The 17174-nt window shown below is 34.3% G+C and overlaps 1 protein-coding gene and 1 pseudogene across 1 annotated transcript in view; both read right to left on the bottom strand.

The window, feature by feature from the left end:
- The window catches only part of Cntn5 (contactin 5), a 1105367-nt gene that overhangs the window by 806214 nt on the left and 281979 nt on the right, over positions 1-17174 (bottom strand). The window contains exon 3 of the mRNA XM_010642035.2: positions 6161-6215. The gene's annotated coding sequence lies outside the window, so the exon portion shown is untranslated. The remainder of the gene's footprint in view (positions 1-6160; positions 6216-17174) is intronic.
- Positions 16433-16716, bottom strand: LOC117286263 (annotated as a pseudogene).

Here is a 17174-nt window from a genome sequence, read left to right as displayed (position 1 = left end):
TTGCAACATTGAAAAATTAGTAGACTGGCTTCTAGGGAAAAGTTTGCATAACATTGTTTGTGCTTATTGCCTTTGCTCATGTTCCCAGTGGTGCTATCCTTTGGCATGAGCCCTGGAAAGAGAAAATAAAGGTACCAGCTCTAAGCTCTTATAAAGCATAACATCCTAGCTCTAAAACAAACAAATAAACAAACAAAAATAAAATAAAATAAAAACCAAAACATGAACTTTACACCAAATAAACCTTGTTAGTGTAACAATGAGTATTTTTCAATTTTGCAGCATAACCTAATAAATGTTGAATAATACTTCCTTTCTATCCCTACTTAGAAATCTGTCAGTTTCTACATTTTTCTGGACAAAATATTTGCAAGGTACTTGACCACTTTCAAGAATTTGGTAATAAAAACTGTGTAAATGCTTAGAAATAAATTTAACCAATGAGACAGAAGTTTATGTATCAAAACTCTAAAATATTGTTGAAAATTAAAGAGTACACAAAGAAACAAGACAAGCTATATTTACAGATTAGAAGACATCAAGATGATAATGCTATTCAAAGAAATCAACAGATTCAGTGCAATCCCCTCAAAAATCTCTTGTACTTTCTCTTTTTATAAATAAGAAATTCCATTCAAATTTATATGAAATCTCAAGGAATTCTGAATAGCAAAGGCAATCTTGAAAAAAATGAAGGTGGAGTATCACACTTCCTGATTTGAAGTTTACCACACAGCTATAGTAATAAAAAATGTGAGATTTTAGCATCAGTACAAACATAAAATCCAATGAAACAGACTACAGTGGTGAGAAATGAATATTTGCATATAGAGCCACTTTATTTTTAATAAGGATTTCAAAACCATTCATGGGTAGGACAGGGTTTTCAGTCTATAGTGATGGAAAAGCTGAACATTCATATGTTAAAGAAGGGAGGTAAACCCTTATCTTATGTCATATGTAAAATGTAACCAAAATGTATCTAAGACCTAAAACTAATAGCTCAAATGATAAGCACATTAGAAGAAAAGTTGTGGAAAATTCTTCATAGTTTTGAATTTTTAAATTACTTTCTAAACAATACACTCAAACAGTCAATAAAAGCAAACCAGATAAAGTATACTTCATTAAAATTTTAAAAAATTGTTCATCAATGGATACTGTCAAGAGAGTGCAAGTATATTCCATGGGGTAGAAAAAATATTTGTGAATTTTACATCTGATAAGGAATTATTCTCCAGAATTTACAAAGTGTTTGTAATACGTAACAAAATAAGCAACCTGTTTTATTAATGTGCAAGGGATTTGAATATGTATTTGTACAGAGAAGATATGAGAATAACTACAAAGCATATGAAAAGAGATTCACCACCATCAATATTTAGGGAAATGTAAATCAAAATGGTAATGAGATATCACTGCACACCAATGAATATGGCTATTATAATCTCCTAATTACTTATAAAATATAAATATGGATTTCTCAAAACAAAGATGTTTAAATGTTTAAAGAAATGCAAATCCTTATTACTGTTATGATCATTATGCATTTTATATAGGTATTGACATCATACTATGCTACAAAAATTGTCCTAAGTTAATAAAAATAAATTTTAAAAGTTATACACTAGATAGTGCTAAATATCAAAACTCCAAACAGGGATATATACTATATAATTTATCACAAAATGGCTATAATTTTCCGATAAAGATATAGTTTAAATTAATGGTCCTCTATGATTAAAATAGTATTGTGCTAGCAAATCTTAAAACATATCATGCTGAAAGCCAGTCCCCCAAAAGAGTGTTGCTTTAAATATGATTGTTAAAATATAAATTTCAAAAGATTATATATATTGAAAACATAAGAACTCTTGTACATTGATGGTGGAAATGGAGAATGGTGTAGCCACTGTGGAAAACAATTTGATGATTACAAAGAAAAAAATGTAAGCATAGAATTATCATTTTATCTGGCAATCCCATTCCCATTTTTATGTATATACTCAGAAGAATTAAAAACAAAAACTCAAACCGATTCTTCTATACAGATATCCACAGCAGCATTTGTAATAGCCAAAAGTCGAAACAAGACACATCCTCCAATGGATGAATGGATGAATAAAATGTCATATAAATAAATAATGGAATATTATTAATTGATAGAAATAAAATTCTGCTGCATGCTGTAACACTTGAAGACATTATGCTGAGTGAAATGAGTAGTAACAATAAGATAATTACTACAATTCTACTTAGATGAGGTATTTAGAACAGGAAAATTCACAGAGACAGAAAACAGAGTTTCCCAGGTGTAGAGGGAAAAAAGAAATGTCAAATTATGGTTTAGTGGAAAGGGCAAATTTTCTGTTTGGAATAGTGAAATTTCTGGAAATAGTAATGATAGATGCACAATATTGTAAATCACTTTGATGCTACTGAAATGTACATGTGAAATGCTCAAAATGATCAATCTTATGCCTATATATTTTCCACATATACAAAAGTTATAAGAAAATCTATGATATTATCAAGCTATAGATCAATTATTTAATGACTGTAGTATTATGTCTCAGATGCTCTATTAGGCAGGTAAATAACCCTATCTGATAACCACAATGTGTAACGTTTTAAAAGAATTTTGAAGTGAATTTGTGAAAATGTGTATATTGGTAGGAACTGAGCATTAAGAATTCTTTTTTGTGAAGACCGAAGAAGAAAGAACAGTAGAGCTACAGGTAATCTTTTCTTAGAGATTACCTCAGTGGTTGTGAAGAGCATATTGAAAAAAAAAAGCATGGAAGTAACTGCTGTTTGGATGAGGTATCACATTAAAATGAGGAATATGTAATTGGACAGTGGAAGAAAGAAGAGCCATTTTATACAGTTCCAAAGAGCATGACAAAATTATGTTTCTAACTTAGTTCTTTGTGGAAAGCAGAAATTTTGAGTTATGAACTAAGATATTTAATGGGACACATTTCTAACCAAAACCTTAGGAGGTTTATCATGATTCTGCTAACTGTTTAAAGTAAAATGAGAAAAGATAAAAGTGAATTAAAGATGGCATTTAAAATCAAATGGAAAGAAAGATTTGAAAAATGCAAAGCCTGGCTATGAAAAGAATGAGAGTGTGTTTCTGGACAGAACACGAAGTGTGTGACTAAGCAAATTGTAAGCAGGGAGACCATTAACCTAGACTGTGGCCTATGGAAAGATGACACTGGAAAGATGACTGCACGGGCATTTTGAAGGTCAATGGAGATGCCACTCCCCTCATAAGCCCACAGTGCCAAGGCCCTCCCAAGGATAGAACTGTATTAATAGAGGGGCCTATTTCCTTCAGTCGCAGGCCAGTGGGCCAGAAGTGAAAATACTCTAGCCTCTTCTGTAGAAGGGCACTGTAGTGTTTGTGTGTTTCCGTCTTCACTGATCTGTGCAGCATAACAGACTTGGGGGCAGGTTGCCTTCATCTAGAATTCAAAGGATGCTCTGCAGAGCCCTGAGATCTGGCAAAAAATTTAATTGGTATTGGGACCACCTCAGAGTCTTCACCAGACAAGTGCCCAGAGGAACTGTGAGGCAAGATCACCCATGCGATTTCAAAAAGTTAGAGTAGGTGGCATGTAATTCAGCACGGAGAGCTGCAGTCATACGACTCCAACATTGGCAGTTGCTGCATCAGCTACAATGAGCAAATATATGGGCTGCTGGGAGCTATTAAGAACCAACCAACTCCACACTGTCCGTAAGAGGTGGGATAGAGTTGGAGATGGAGATCACTACCAAGTCTCTTAACACTTCATGCTTCCTGCCCCGTTTGGTTTTAAATGAACTCACTATAATGTTGTTTCTTTCTTTCTTTCCCCGCCTCTTTTCTTTCATTTCTCCCTTTTTAAATAGAGATCTCTTCTCTAAACTTGCACCATGGCTGAATTTTGAAAACACACAACTTGTTTGATTCTACACGCTAACAGTTGGAAGGGAAATTGCCTAAGAAGGAATCTCACCTCTTTCTGATTTAAATGGGCCTTTAGAATTTAGTCTTTTTGGGTTGTTGCAAGAACATGTTTTGATTTTAAAGCAATTAGGATGAAACAAATATATTTTGTGATGAGCGTGCTATGAATTTGGGGGTGCCAGTAGTTAAATACTATGGCCTGAATGTTTATGTCCCTCTGAAGTTCACATGTTGAAATCTAAATGATGGTACAAAGACATAGGACTGGAAGTGCTTAGGTAATGAGGATGTTCCCCTTAAGAACTGGATTAGTGCCCTAATAAAACCGCTGAGGAAACCTGTATTCCCATTTCACCTCTTCTGTCATTTGAGGATACACAGTAGCTACCATCTACGATGAACAGATTCTCTTCAAATAATGATTCTGATAGAGCCTGATATTGGGTTTTGCAGGCTCCAAACTGTGGGTAATAAATTTCTACTACTTGTAAATTACCCAGTCTAAGGCATTTTGATATATCAGCAGGAATGGATTAAGGCAAGGGGGGTATTATTCTTGTGTTATTAACTAAGGACTGGAAAGTTAAGGAAGATAAATAATTTGACTTCAGTTTCCCAGCTATTATATGGCAGAGTTCAGGATCTGATTCATGGTTGATTTCTGTTATGGTTATATAAAAATGGCCCCCAAAAGTCTCATGGTTTCAGATATGGGGCTTTTGGAAAGGTAATTAGATCATAAGGACAGCATGCTTATTAGTGGTTTAATCCCATGTTTAATTCATAGCTGAATATGCTACCATATTAGGCTTAGTAACACATTCCTATAATCCCAGCACCCTTAGAAAGCTGAGGCAGGAAGTCTGCAAATTCAAGCCCACTCTGGGCAATTTAGGGATTTAGCAAGAACTCGTTTTAAAATAAAAAGGGAATGGGCCTGCAGTTCAGTGTTAAAGTCCTGGTTTCAATCTCCAATACCACAAAACAGAAAGAAAGAAAGAAAAAAAAAGAGAGGTTAGGATCAGTTGGAGACAGAACATGGGGGCACAGCTCTTTGTCTCATTCTGCTTCCAGCTGCCAGGAGAGGAGTAGCTTTCCTCCACCTTGTCCCTCCAACATGATATCTCTGTCTTGGTTCAAACTGACCTTCAGCTGAAACCTCAGGAATTGTGAGATAAAATAAACTTCTCCTCTCTTCAGCTACATGTGTCAGGTGACAGGACAGCTGACCAGTATAGCTTTGTATGTTTTCTCTGCATAAATATTTAATTCCCACAGTCACTCCCACAATGCTGATTGTTTTGAAGAGTAGAAATCATTATACTGAGTCTCCAACATTTGAGCATGATATATATGCTAGTGCATTTCATCCTCATAACTCTGTTAGTTAATATTAATGCAATTATTACATATATAAAAGGTGAGGTTTACCACCTGTCAACCTTGTTACAGTATAAGATGGAAAGCACTTATTCTAGGAGATTGGAGTGAAATATTGTCTTTAAAATGGCATTATTTTATTGTTATTGTTCAATCCTCGCTCCACTGACTTATTTGCTAGTGATAATGGGCAAGTTACTTAATTAATTTGTACATCAGACCTTTATCTGCAAGATATAGAAATTCTTTCACCAAATTGTTTTACTGAGTTTGCTTTAGAAATTTTGGATTTAAAAAAAAAAGGGAGAAATCTTGACTTTTATACATTATAGCTGTATTTCAATACTTTATAGCTACAAGTCATAGAAGGATTATGTTTAAAGGAAAATATGATGGATCTCAAAATAAAATGTCCATGAAAAATGTTAACAACTGAGATATGTTATAGATTACTCCACTTTGAGTGTTTTTTTTTTACTTTTTATTTTTTTTAACTGAATCAATAAACAAGTTTTAATTTTGCATTGACTTCATTTTTCTATGGTGGTAGTACCACATTCTGTTATTGCATTCCTAATTGTGAGAGTTTTAATTTTCTAGTTTGTAATCACACAAATAATTATGACAAGTAATTTAAATAGATTGAATATTTCAAGTGATACATAATCATAAAAACAAAGAACTTACTTGCTAAAATTAAGAAAATCTATATTTCATCATCTAGGTTATATATTTAATTTTGAAACAATATTCAGCTTGCAAGTTTCAATGCTCTTTCACTGTACTAGAATCTCAAGTTAATTTTGGCTTGAGACTCACCTTTAAGTAAGAATGACAATTCTTAAACATCATCAACTGGATTCAGACATTCTTCCTATAATCAGAAGAAATACACTTGTAGCAAAATGGAGAAAACTGATATACAGACTATTTCATTACATTTCTTCCACACAGTTGTTTCAATCTCTCAAAGCTTTCCCAAAGAGAAACTAGAGTCTTAACATTCAATACGTGTAGAAATGAATCATAGGTGAGAAGTGGTTAGAGAAGGTGAAATATCTTGTGTTTTCTTATACCTAAATTCTAAGTGTCCTCTATTCCCAGGTAATAATGAATAGCTCAACTTATAACATTCTTATTTGAGAAATTATTTTCATATGATCTCATGTGATAAGGGCTCAAGAGAGCCAAATCCATTGTGATAAAAGTTGATGGGATGTCTATCTTTTTCATACACTGCATAGCTCACTTCTGAGTTTGAATATTGCACTTGTGTATAATATGATGATTACTAATGCTGTGTCAGTTATTTCTATTGTCAAAATATCTCTGCATTTATATCTGTGTGTTTTCAACTTTGCAAAGGAGTTTTGTGATTTTGAATTTATGATGCTGTTTAATTTCAGTTTTGAAGCAACATCACCTCTATAATAATAACTAATTATTCAGCTATACCAATCAGTAACATCTTTTGGGACCAGGGAAATTCAGGAGAGTATATTCAGCATGACAATTACATATAATAAAAATATATGGATAAGGCTTAAGAGGTAACAAGGTGTTGGTAATAGGAGAGTAGGATTTGGAGTTACTTATGTGTTGAAATGGCAATTTCAACTTTGACCACTTAAGTATTTTTAGTAAAATTCCCTAAATTATAAGTAGGAGTAATAATATGTACTTCCTGGATTGCTAAATTGCAGTAAATTGTATTAAATAAAATTAAATTAAGATCCTCACATGAGATAGATGCTTAATGAGTGTTAGTTTCTTTCTTCTCTATTCAATAATCTTTAAACTTGGAATTACCTGTGTATGTTTCTCACTGATTTAAATAAAGATCCCTTCATTCTCCTAAATGTTGAGGAATGATAGTCTTTAAAAATAGAAGCTTAATTTAATACCAGATTACCAATCTAATTATTTTCTGAATCAAATTCTGCCAAATGATAAAACCCATTTACTTTAATAATAATTCCATTATTATAACCAGCTAAATATAGTTCTATTTTTTCTTGTGTTCTCATGAACATTTATCAAATGTGATTATTTTTATTTTTTACAAGCTAAAAAGTAGCATTATACTTATTAAGTCTTAATTAGCCTGGAATTGTTAGTAAAGGCAAACATAACCTAAGAGGATTGAGAGAATCATGGGCGGACTTCCTCTAGTTAAGTTTTTGAAAAATAGCAACATTGCCTGACACATTATAGATGCTCAAAATATTTGTAGATAATGCTGGAAAAAGCCTTACATAAAAATGACGCTATAAAAATCTTGCTGATAATTATTTTAGAATGTGGGTTTGGATTAAAAATATTGACTAAGCATTATGGAACACGCTATATGAATAAATCTCTCTGCACCCATTTCTAATCTCTAGAGCAGAGATTACACTTGTCACTTGTCTGGTTAAATTATATGCTGATCTTATAGTAAGTGTTCAACAAAGGTTAGCTGCTATGATTAGTTTGACACATGTTTATGTATCATCTGTCAAATTTTGGAAATGCATTTGTTTAAACTTGTTTCTGACATTAAAAACCCTGTGAGCTATATAAGTATTTTTGGATGTAGACATTTTATTTACTGTAAAGAAAATATATATGTACTGGAATTATATGGGCCATGGCAGATGAACTTGGAACTATGTACTGCAGTGGTGGGGAACCTATGGCACGTGTGCCACAGCAGTCTCTTTGTATCATTGGAAGCCCTAAATGGTTCGCCACCATTGATGTAGAGAATAGTACCTTAGAGACCTGTATTATGAGTCAGTGACAATTGAATGACACAGACTACGTGGTGGTGTCATAGGTTACCCATAAGAAAGGCGAGTTAGGTATGTGGAAACTCAAGACTCTAAGTCAGTGAAGAAAGCTTCTTTTCACAATTTTAGCCTCCAGCTCGAGTGAAAGTATTTTTCCAACACTACAGCTGCTCTCCTAACACTGACAGGACCTCGTGTAAATGTGTATCACAGAGGAAGGCTCTGTAGTTCTACCCTTTTTAAATCTAGGGAAGTTTTTACGTGTTTGTGGCTATGATACCAGACACGAGTTGCATTAAGGACATTGAAGATTAAAATTATTCTTTTCATTTTTGTTCTTAAGTGACAGGTTTCAGAAAGATTTCTTGGAGTTATCATTTTGTTAGTCTTTAATCACTTATTGCCTTTTTCAGTTTCTCATCACTGAGACACAAGAACTGACCACAAATTAGAGAGAGGTTTGTTTTGGCTTTCAGTTTGCAGAGGGTTCAGTGTACATTCGGCAGGCTCCAAAGTAGGGCGGCACTAGGGAGTGTAATGGCATAAGAGAAACAGCTATGGCATGACAAACAGGAAGCAGAGAGGGATCAAGGAAAGAGGGCTGGAGATGGACCCTGCCAAGTTGTGTCCCCTGTGATCGACTTTCTCCCAATAGGCTTCATCTCCCCACATCACATTTAGCTATGAACTCATCAGTGGACTGATTCACTAATAGGTATCATACCACCATGATTCAATCATCTCCCCAAAGCCCCAGCAATAAGCACATGAGGCTCTGGAGAGACATCTAGGTAAAAACCATAACACTTATATAAACATATATTTATTCAGTACTTACTGAAGCACTACAGGCTAAGTATATGTTACTGATGCAAAACACAAGTGTTGATTACCTGAAACATAGCAATGGGAAAGGCATACAACAAATGATACATATATGATAAGTGGATGAGACAAAATAGATGGGTCTAGGGATTGTATTAGTTAATGAATGACTTATCTAAGAAGCTGAAATTCAATCACAGATTTAAATGAAATGAGAATTTGGTATAGTTCTAGATGAAGGTAACTGCAATGAAGAGAGGTGAATTTAAGTGAGTGTATCAGGGCCCTTGCGTCTGTGGTACACTGAGCACAGGAAATTGATTAGAAATAAAGATGGAAGGTTAGTCAGGATCCACAAAACATGAGGCTTTTATGGACTATCATAAGAGACTTTTATATATCCTGTGTGTCTTACAATCATGGCAGAGTTTGAACATGGAAACTTATAATCAAATTTTGCATTTTGAGTGAATAATTTTTGCTGCTCTGAGATGGATTAAAGAAACCGATATGGAAGCAGGGTAACCTGTTAGGAGGTGATTGTCATAGTTACAGGAGAAAGAAGATAGTTTGGACTCTAGTAAAGAGTTTAAAAAGAGGATATTGTAAAATATATTTTAAGTTATAATGGAAAATTGCCTATGGATTGAATATGGAACTTGAGAAAAAGATAATACCGATGTTGCATTTTTTATAATTCTCAGATACAGAGTTATGGAAGGTTTGGTCCGGATTTGTTGTCTTTCACAAATCTCTGAAATGCGCTAAAATATTTATAGAGATTCTTACTTTCATTTGGCCCTCAGAAATTTCTTCAAATACTTTGGGCCTGTCTGAATCTAAACTAGAAATCTAGGGCCTCTAATTGATGACCACCTAAAACCTATGATAAAATAGAGTTCTGATGGCCAGGATATCCCTATATTTTAGTGGTTTACTAGGACTTTAAATACTATGTTATTTATCCATTCTTGCTCTTTTGTTCATGTCCCTGTACAACTACATTAAATATTTACTATACTTGAGGGATATAATAGTCCAGTGAAGGAAAGCCTAATATATTGATTTTCCATAAGAAACCTACAGTTGAGGGAAGTAAAATAACATTAATTGCATTATTCATTTTCTAATTTTACTACTATTGCAAAAATAGCACCAACGCGTATAGTATATGAATTTAGGCAAACTTTTAGACTGACAGAATGGGATAATATCAACAGACCAAAATACACACATCCGTCAATCAGCTAAACAACTGAGTGTCATATTTTACATGGATGGACATTTAATCTTTGAAATAGTTACAAAGAAAAATAACTTAACTACTATAGTGACACATGCCAGTAATGGATTCTGACTGATAGTATAATCAGACCCAGATAAGATATGAGAGATCAATTGTGGCTTATTTATCTGAAGGTAGAGATAGAAAGCCACTACAATCATGATATACATAAGAGACATTAAGCATATTCTGCATGGACAGAGTCCTGATAGTCCTTACTAACAAAACAGAGTAGTAAATGGTGACAGAGTGAAGATCCTTTTCTTTGGCATAGCCTTAAACGCACAAATTAAATATGATAATGATTCTATTAATTCTAGGATACAAGATGAAAACCACAGCAACTGAATTGTCTATACCCCATCCGTCTCAGATATAGCAGGTACATTATAACTACTGGGTAGAATAAAATGTATACACAGACAAGAACAAATTTACCTTTCACCACTCTCACCATGCCCCCAGAATCAGTGGGTACAAGCACATGCTTGAAGTGCGTTTCGTGGAGGTAGAAAAATGGTCAGACACCCCGAATTCTATCAGTCATTTTATTTTATATTCTACCAACAACCTTAAAACATCAGTGCAAATGAAGTCATTTTTCATACACTTAAAAAAGTAGCCACGGAAACTGGGCATGGTGATGCATGCCTGTAATCCTAGCACTCAGGAGGTTGAGGCAGGAGGATCGCTATGAGTTCGAGACCAGCCTGGACTACAGTGAGTTTCAGAGCAGTCTGAACTACACAGTGAGATCCTGTCTCAAAAAACAAACAAAACAAACAAACAAACAAATAACCAGGCAATTTATAAACATAGTGTGATTTATGAAGAATCAAAGCAGAAATAGAGTGCCTTTGTGTCTCTTACCATTCTATCTAATGTATTGTAAATCTACCAATCTATCTATACGCGTCCCTCTCATTTCAGGGTCCTACAGCACATCCTTAGTTTAGTAGAGATATGGGGCTAAATGATAGGTGGTTGGTGTGGCACAGAAAGAAGATTCACAGGCCAAGTCTCAGAAGATGTGTGGAAAAAGAGGGAAAATGTGGAGTCTCCCTTGGCCAGCAAGAGAGACGATTGCCATCTTTGCACAATGACAGTGAAAAACACACCATGAGTTTCATCAGGTGTTGACACTTGGCAACCAAAGATTAGAATAAAGCTGACAGATACCCAACCCCAAGTTCATACAACAGACCAGAGCCTTCTTCTTCCCTTCTCATCACCATGAAGATATTTTAGAGCTTTCAACGATAGAAACAGCCCACTCCTGCATGCACGCCATGTGCTCACCATCCCTGAATAAGTCCCCCAACAGCTCCCCATCTTGGAAAGGGAAAATAAGTTCTGTGAGCTCATTGAAAACAAAAGTTACACCCATACAAAAATTGAGGAAAGTAGATGACAGTAAGCTTTATTTAGCAAGTTTATTTTTTTTTCTTTTCTTTGCCCTAACTTTATGAAAAAAGCTCCAAAACAACATGAGATCACTTGGAAAACACAAAAGAAACTAATTTTTTGGCATATTAGACTTGTCATGATTAAATTCTGTCTTCCCACACAAGTTATTGTTGCTATTATATAAATGATGAGTTGTAAACCAGAAAAATAAATATACTATGGAGAAGAAAAGTAACAGCACATTCGAGCTGTACTGACACTCTCAAAGTCTGTCCGTGAAATGGCCAATTTAAAGAATGAAATACTTCAGCTCAAACAGCTATCTTAAAGAGGTAACACTGATTTCCAGATTGCTTTTTCAATCCCACAATGTTCTTCCACAGCTTTTCAGAAAGCAGGTTTTGTGGTAAAACATTAGCCTCCTCCACAAATTCCTGAGGTCTATTCATAGCCCTGGATACTCACACCACTATCAAGTACAAATCTGACATTCTGAAAAACTCCAAATTTTCTCATTTCATTTAATGGTAGAAACTTAATGTCTCAATCTGTGCTGTACATGACACATAGATCTCTCTATGAATGACATTTGTCTGGTCAATGTCATCTGCTTTAGATTTCAATTTCCTAGGCAAGAGCAAAATCTATTTGGCAAGAGAGTAAAGAGACATCATAATCCTCCGGTGCATTCTAATCTGGTTCTAGTCACAGTATATATTTAACTCTGTATCTTCAAACTCAACTAATGCTCAATTGGAAATCAAGGTTCTTTGGCAGATCCCTACTCTATTGGGCAGGAGAACAAAAAATAGTTGTAATTGCCTGGCATTTTCTATTTAGATGATAACCTCAGTAACACTGAACTCCATATTTTCAAACTTGGTTTGTACAATACATTAATTGGAGAGCTAGGAATACTGCTACCAATTTGGGAAGCCAGTTGTGAAAAGAAATGTAGGCAAGGTGGCACCAAATTACAAATGACTATGTTTTTGTATTTATTTGCTTGTACAGAACTTTACTTCAAAAACTGTTGACACCTATGTAGGTATTTCACATATAAGCTATAAAAACCAATATAAATTAAATGCAGGAATAAACATTTTAATGTGAATGGAAATCTGGGGATGTTTGCACATGCTTGTAATTGTTGTACTGGGGAGGCTGAGGCAGGAAAATCACTGTGAGATTGAGGCTAGCCTTGGCTACATAGTGATTCAGTATGGGGCCATATCTTTAAACATTTAAATTTAAAAAAGGAAAGGAAAACAATATCTAAGCATAGAAACAGGGACCGTGTACCAAAACTAGATAGCCTTTGTTTTAGACCAACATGAATATGATGAACAGTGTTATCCCTTTAAACCTGTCCAGGTTTATTAGGAATAAGCATCCAAACTCTATTAGCAGAATTATCTATACCTAAGTATAGAGAAAATAGCTCTGATCCTACATTTTTATGACTAGAGACAATATATGTGGAAAACTGGTTCATTTAAGAAGGTTACACAATGAAGTTCAATAACTTCTAGTATAAAAGTAAGTTTTGGGAGAAAGCTCAAGACATTAAATTGATGGCAAATGCCACATGTTTATGGTCACTTTACATAATGTTTGGTGTCCATGAACTTAGCACATATAATCAGATTTCATACAGAGGTATTGGTAAGACCAAAATAACAGTTTAAGGCCAGAGAGAGGGTTTCCTCAGAGTCAGATGTAAATGTGCTCTGAGTACTTACAACTTGTCTTTGAAGGAGATAAATGAATATTCTGCTCTTTCCTTCAGAATTGTGAGATTTGGAGAAAACTAGGAGAGTCTGATATGTGGCTTTTGGAGTTTAGAGGACAAAGTGCACTGTTCTGACCCTAATCTGGGAAGACAAATGGGTAGGAGGATAGACAAACACAAAGATTACAGTGGAAAATTATTCTATTAAACCAAAATTGACTCATGCCACACTTGTCCACAGAATAATTGAAAAAAATATGTGGACTGTTTTATGCAGATCAGCCTTAAGATCAAGGCTGATTATCATTGTCTTACAACCTTCTGGAGATATTTATCATGAATAGTATCTAGTTCAGCTTATAGAGACTGGCAGGATGTTAGTACAAATTGAAGAACTGAGGTAGGAATTATATGTGACCACATATAAAAACATATATTTATGTTTGTTAAGAGGATGGCATGGGAAAGCTCTCAAGAAATTGGGAGTTGGAGAAGAGATGAGCAATCTCAATAATAGTTAAAAGTACTGTGATACAAATATTGTGTTAAAAATGTCAGAAACTGGAGCAGCACCAGCTGTTGGTATCGCTATTCAGTCGTCTTTCCCATATTACACTTCTCTTTCTCACTTCATACTTAGAAGAGCTAGAAACAACCTAGTGGGTAGAGAAGTTCAAACTGTACAAAATGGCAAATTGGGGCAAAAAACTAAAAAAAAATAGCTCGCCATCATTGAGCTCTTAAGAGAAGATGAATTTTAATTATTACATAATATTAAACGTTTTCATTATTGAAATAAAGTGATTTATTTTTAAATTTCCAAAATGTTCTTTACTCGGTTTAGTTATTTTTTTTTCTTTTTATTGAGTTTATTGGTACAATCTAGGTATACAATACAGTTACATTCATCATTGGGATTCTGTACCTTTGCATAATAGGTGTGATTCTCATTTTTTCCCCTTGTCCCTGCCCTCCCTTCACCCCCTCCACCCATCCCCATTTACAAACACTTTATTTCCATTTTTTCAGTTTCTCATATTTTTTTTCCTCTCCCTTATTACCTTTCCCCCACCCTTCCACTTTCCCTACACCTTTAGCCCTTTACTTCCTATTTCATATTATTAATTATCTCATTAGGATCCTATGCACTATTATAGTTTTCACAATTATTAAACGTTTTCATTATTGAAATAAAGTGATTTATTTTTAAATTTCCAAAATGTTCTTTACTCGGTTTAGTTATTTTTTTTTCTTTTTATTGAGTTTATTGGTACAATCTAGGTATACAATACAGTTACATTCATCATTGGGATTCTGTACCTTTGCATAATAGGTGTGATTCTCATTTTTTCCCCTTGTCCCTGCCCTCCCTTCACCCCCTCCACCCATCCCCATTTACAAACACTTTATTTCCATTTTTTCAGTTTCTCATATTTTTTTTCCTCTCCCTTATTACCTTTCCCCCACTTCCACTTTTATTTTTTTTCCTCTCCCTTATTACCTTTCCCCCACCCTTCCACTTTCCCTACACCTTTAGCCCTTTACTTCCTATTTCATATTATTAATTATCTCATTAGGATCCTATGCACTATTATAGTTTTCACAACAGAGAAACTATTCAGTATTTCAGTTAAAGAAATCTCTGTATAAACATTAAAAATAGGGAATCCTAAAATAAAACTAAAAAGGAAAGGAAAAGAGAAAAGGCAATGATGTAAGATTAAAATAATCCTTAATTCTGAAGATGAAAATGGTCCCTGAACATATTTAAATTGGTTCTTGCTCTTGTAGTCTTATTCTTTTTTCATTATTTAGAGAAAACTTTATTAGTTTCTGTAATCGAAAGCTTCACAAATGCTTCTTTTTTTGTCAGATGGTTTTGCAACATACTAACGCTTATTTAGAAACCTGAAATCTGTCTCACACAAGCATTTTGAATTAGCAGATTACCCCTTCAGAAGGGCATTCAGAAGTATTTTGTGTTGTGAACTCTGAGGCTAAGGAAGGTGGGAGTGGCTCTGGCAATCCAGGTCATTAATACACACACCATTAGTTTATGCCTCTCCTCTAGCTTACAGTACAGTACTTGATACCATGTATCATTCTGCAAAATTTTGTCTATATCTTTCAGGTGTTGGCCAGATTCTTCGATTAGCTTCTTAGCTCTGTTCTGCTTGACTTCTTGAATTCAGTTTCCTGACTGATGAGCCCAACATTCTTTATAAGCTTTTGCTTCAAAATCTTTCGTTAAATTAATTGTATGTTATAAATTTAATCACTTTCAAAAGTATCCTAAAGTCAACTCTAGCTGTGATGTACCTGTCTCTCACATATTCTTCAAAATTCATTGTTTTTCCTGTCTCTGGAGAAGAACCTGGCGCACCAAGGATTTTCCTCCAGAATTTACTTCTATCCACATCAAAATTAAGGTAATGGTGGAAATTTCACCCAGAAGTTGCCTGAAGTTTTCCCTGTTTATTTTGGGGGGGACAATTTAATGTGTTCCTTAAGTTCGTTCTCTTTTCTTTCCAGCAGAGATCCACATTTACTAGTGATGGCTTTTTTAGAGTCCTTTGGCTATCAAATCACAACACAGCTGAAGAGTGCATCTCAGAAACCCTTAGAGAGGACACAGAAGGATATTTCAAGGTTTCAAAATGCTGGAACTACAGGTGTGTGCCACTGATCAATTTCTCCACATCATCACCAACGTTTATTTCCCTTTTTAATTATTGCCACGACAGTGAAAGTGAAGAACTACCTCATTACGGTTTTGATATGAAGTTTCCTGATGAATTGTGTTCAGCATCTTTTCATGTACAGATTGGCTATTAATAATGTTTCTTCTTATGAAAACTGGTGACACATCCAAAACCATTTTCAGAACTCAGATATGTTTCTCAGTTCTAAGGCAGTGGTTTCACTGTGCTTTCCTTTGACATACTATGTTCTGCTTTCTGATACTGTGTCTGAATATTGTACATACAGCTTGACTTGGCTTTGCGCTGTCCGTTAAGCCTAAACTCAACAAAACACGAGATTTGGAAATCCTTCAGAATGAAGTGCTAGATTTAAGATTTTGCTAAAGCAAGAGTTTTCTCTAACTCCTTTAGCTGGATATTGCCTTGAGTATCATCATCTGAGTTGTATCCTCTTCTGTGGTGTTTTTATTTCTTTTGAATGCTTCCCTTGCCCAGTTCTTCAGGTATTGGCAATCAACTGCATTTAGAGTTTGCTGTATTGCTTGCAAAATGCTTTTGTAGAGGAGGACAACTTATTACCTTTTCAAGAACTGCTTTAGAATTAACATCCTCAGAGGTAAGCTTAAAGCAGCAATGTCAGCCAAACAGGGCATCTCATTTTTTTTTTATTTAAGAAAAATTGTTGGATATTATTCCAGAAAGTTTTCTCATATATCATTTTAGTTATTTGTACTCAAATCTTTACAATTAGCTATTGTTCTAATTTTTTATCACTATTAAATGGCATTGACTTGGTAATTTTACAGAATTGTACAGTATATATGCTTTTGACTAATGTTTCTTTCATAGGGCATACCATTTTTGAGATTTATTCATTTTTATCACATGATTTGCAATTTATTCCTTCTTATTGTCACATATTATGCCTTTGTGTAACATTTGTTTAATCACTCACTTTTAATAAACATTATATAGTTTTAGATTTTCCATTATGTTATCTTATCAGATTTTTTAACGTTAGTAATTCTGATTGTTATATTCATGTGTGTGTGTGTGTGTGTGTGTGTGTGTGTGTGTGTATGTTATTGTCTTTTCTCTACAATAATACATG

This window comes from Fukomys damarensis, unplaced genomic scaffold (assembly GCF_012274545.1).
Source record: "Fukomys damarensis isolate Sample0158 unplaced genomic scaffold, DMR_v1.0_HiC HiC_scaffold_16, whole genome shotgun sequence".
Taxonomy (NCBI): Eukaryota; Metazoa; Chordata; class Mammalia; order Rodentia; family Bathyergidae; genus Fukomys; species Fukomys damarensis.
This window is presented reverse-complemented; position numbering and strand designations above follow the sequence as displayed.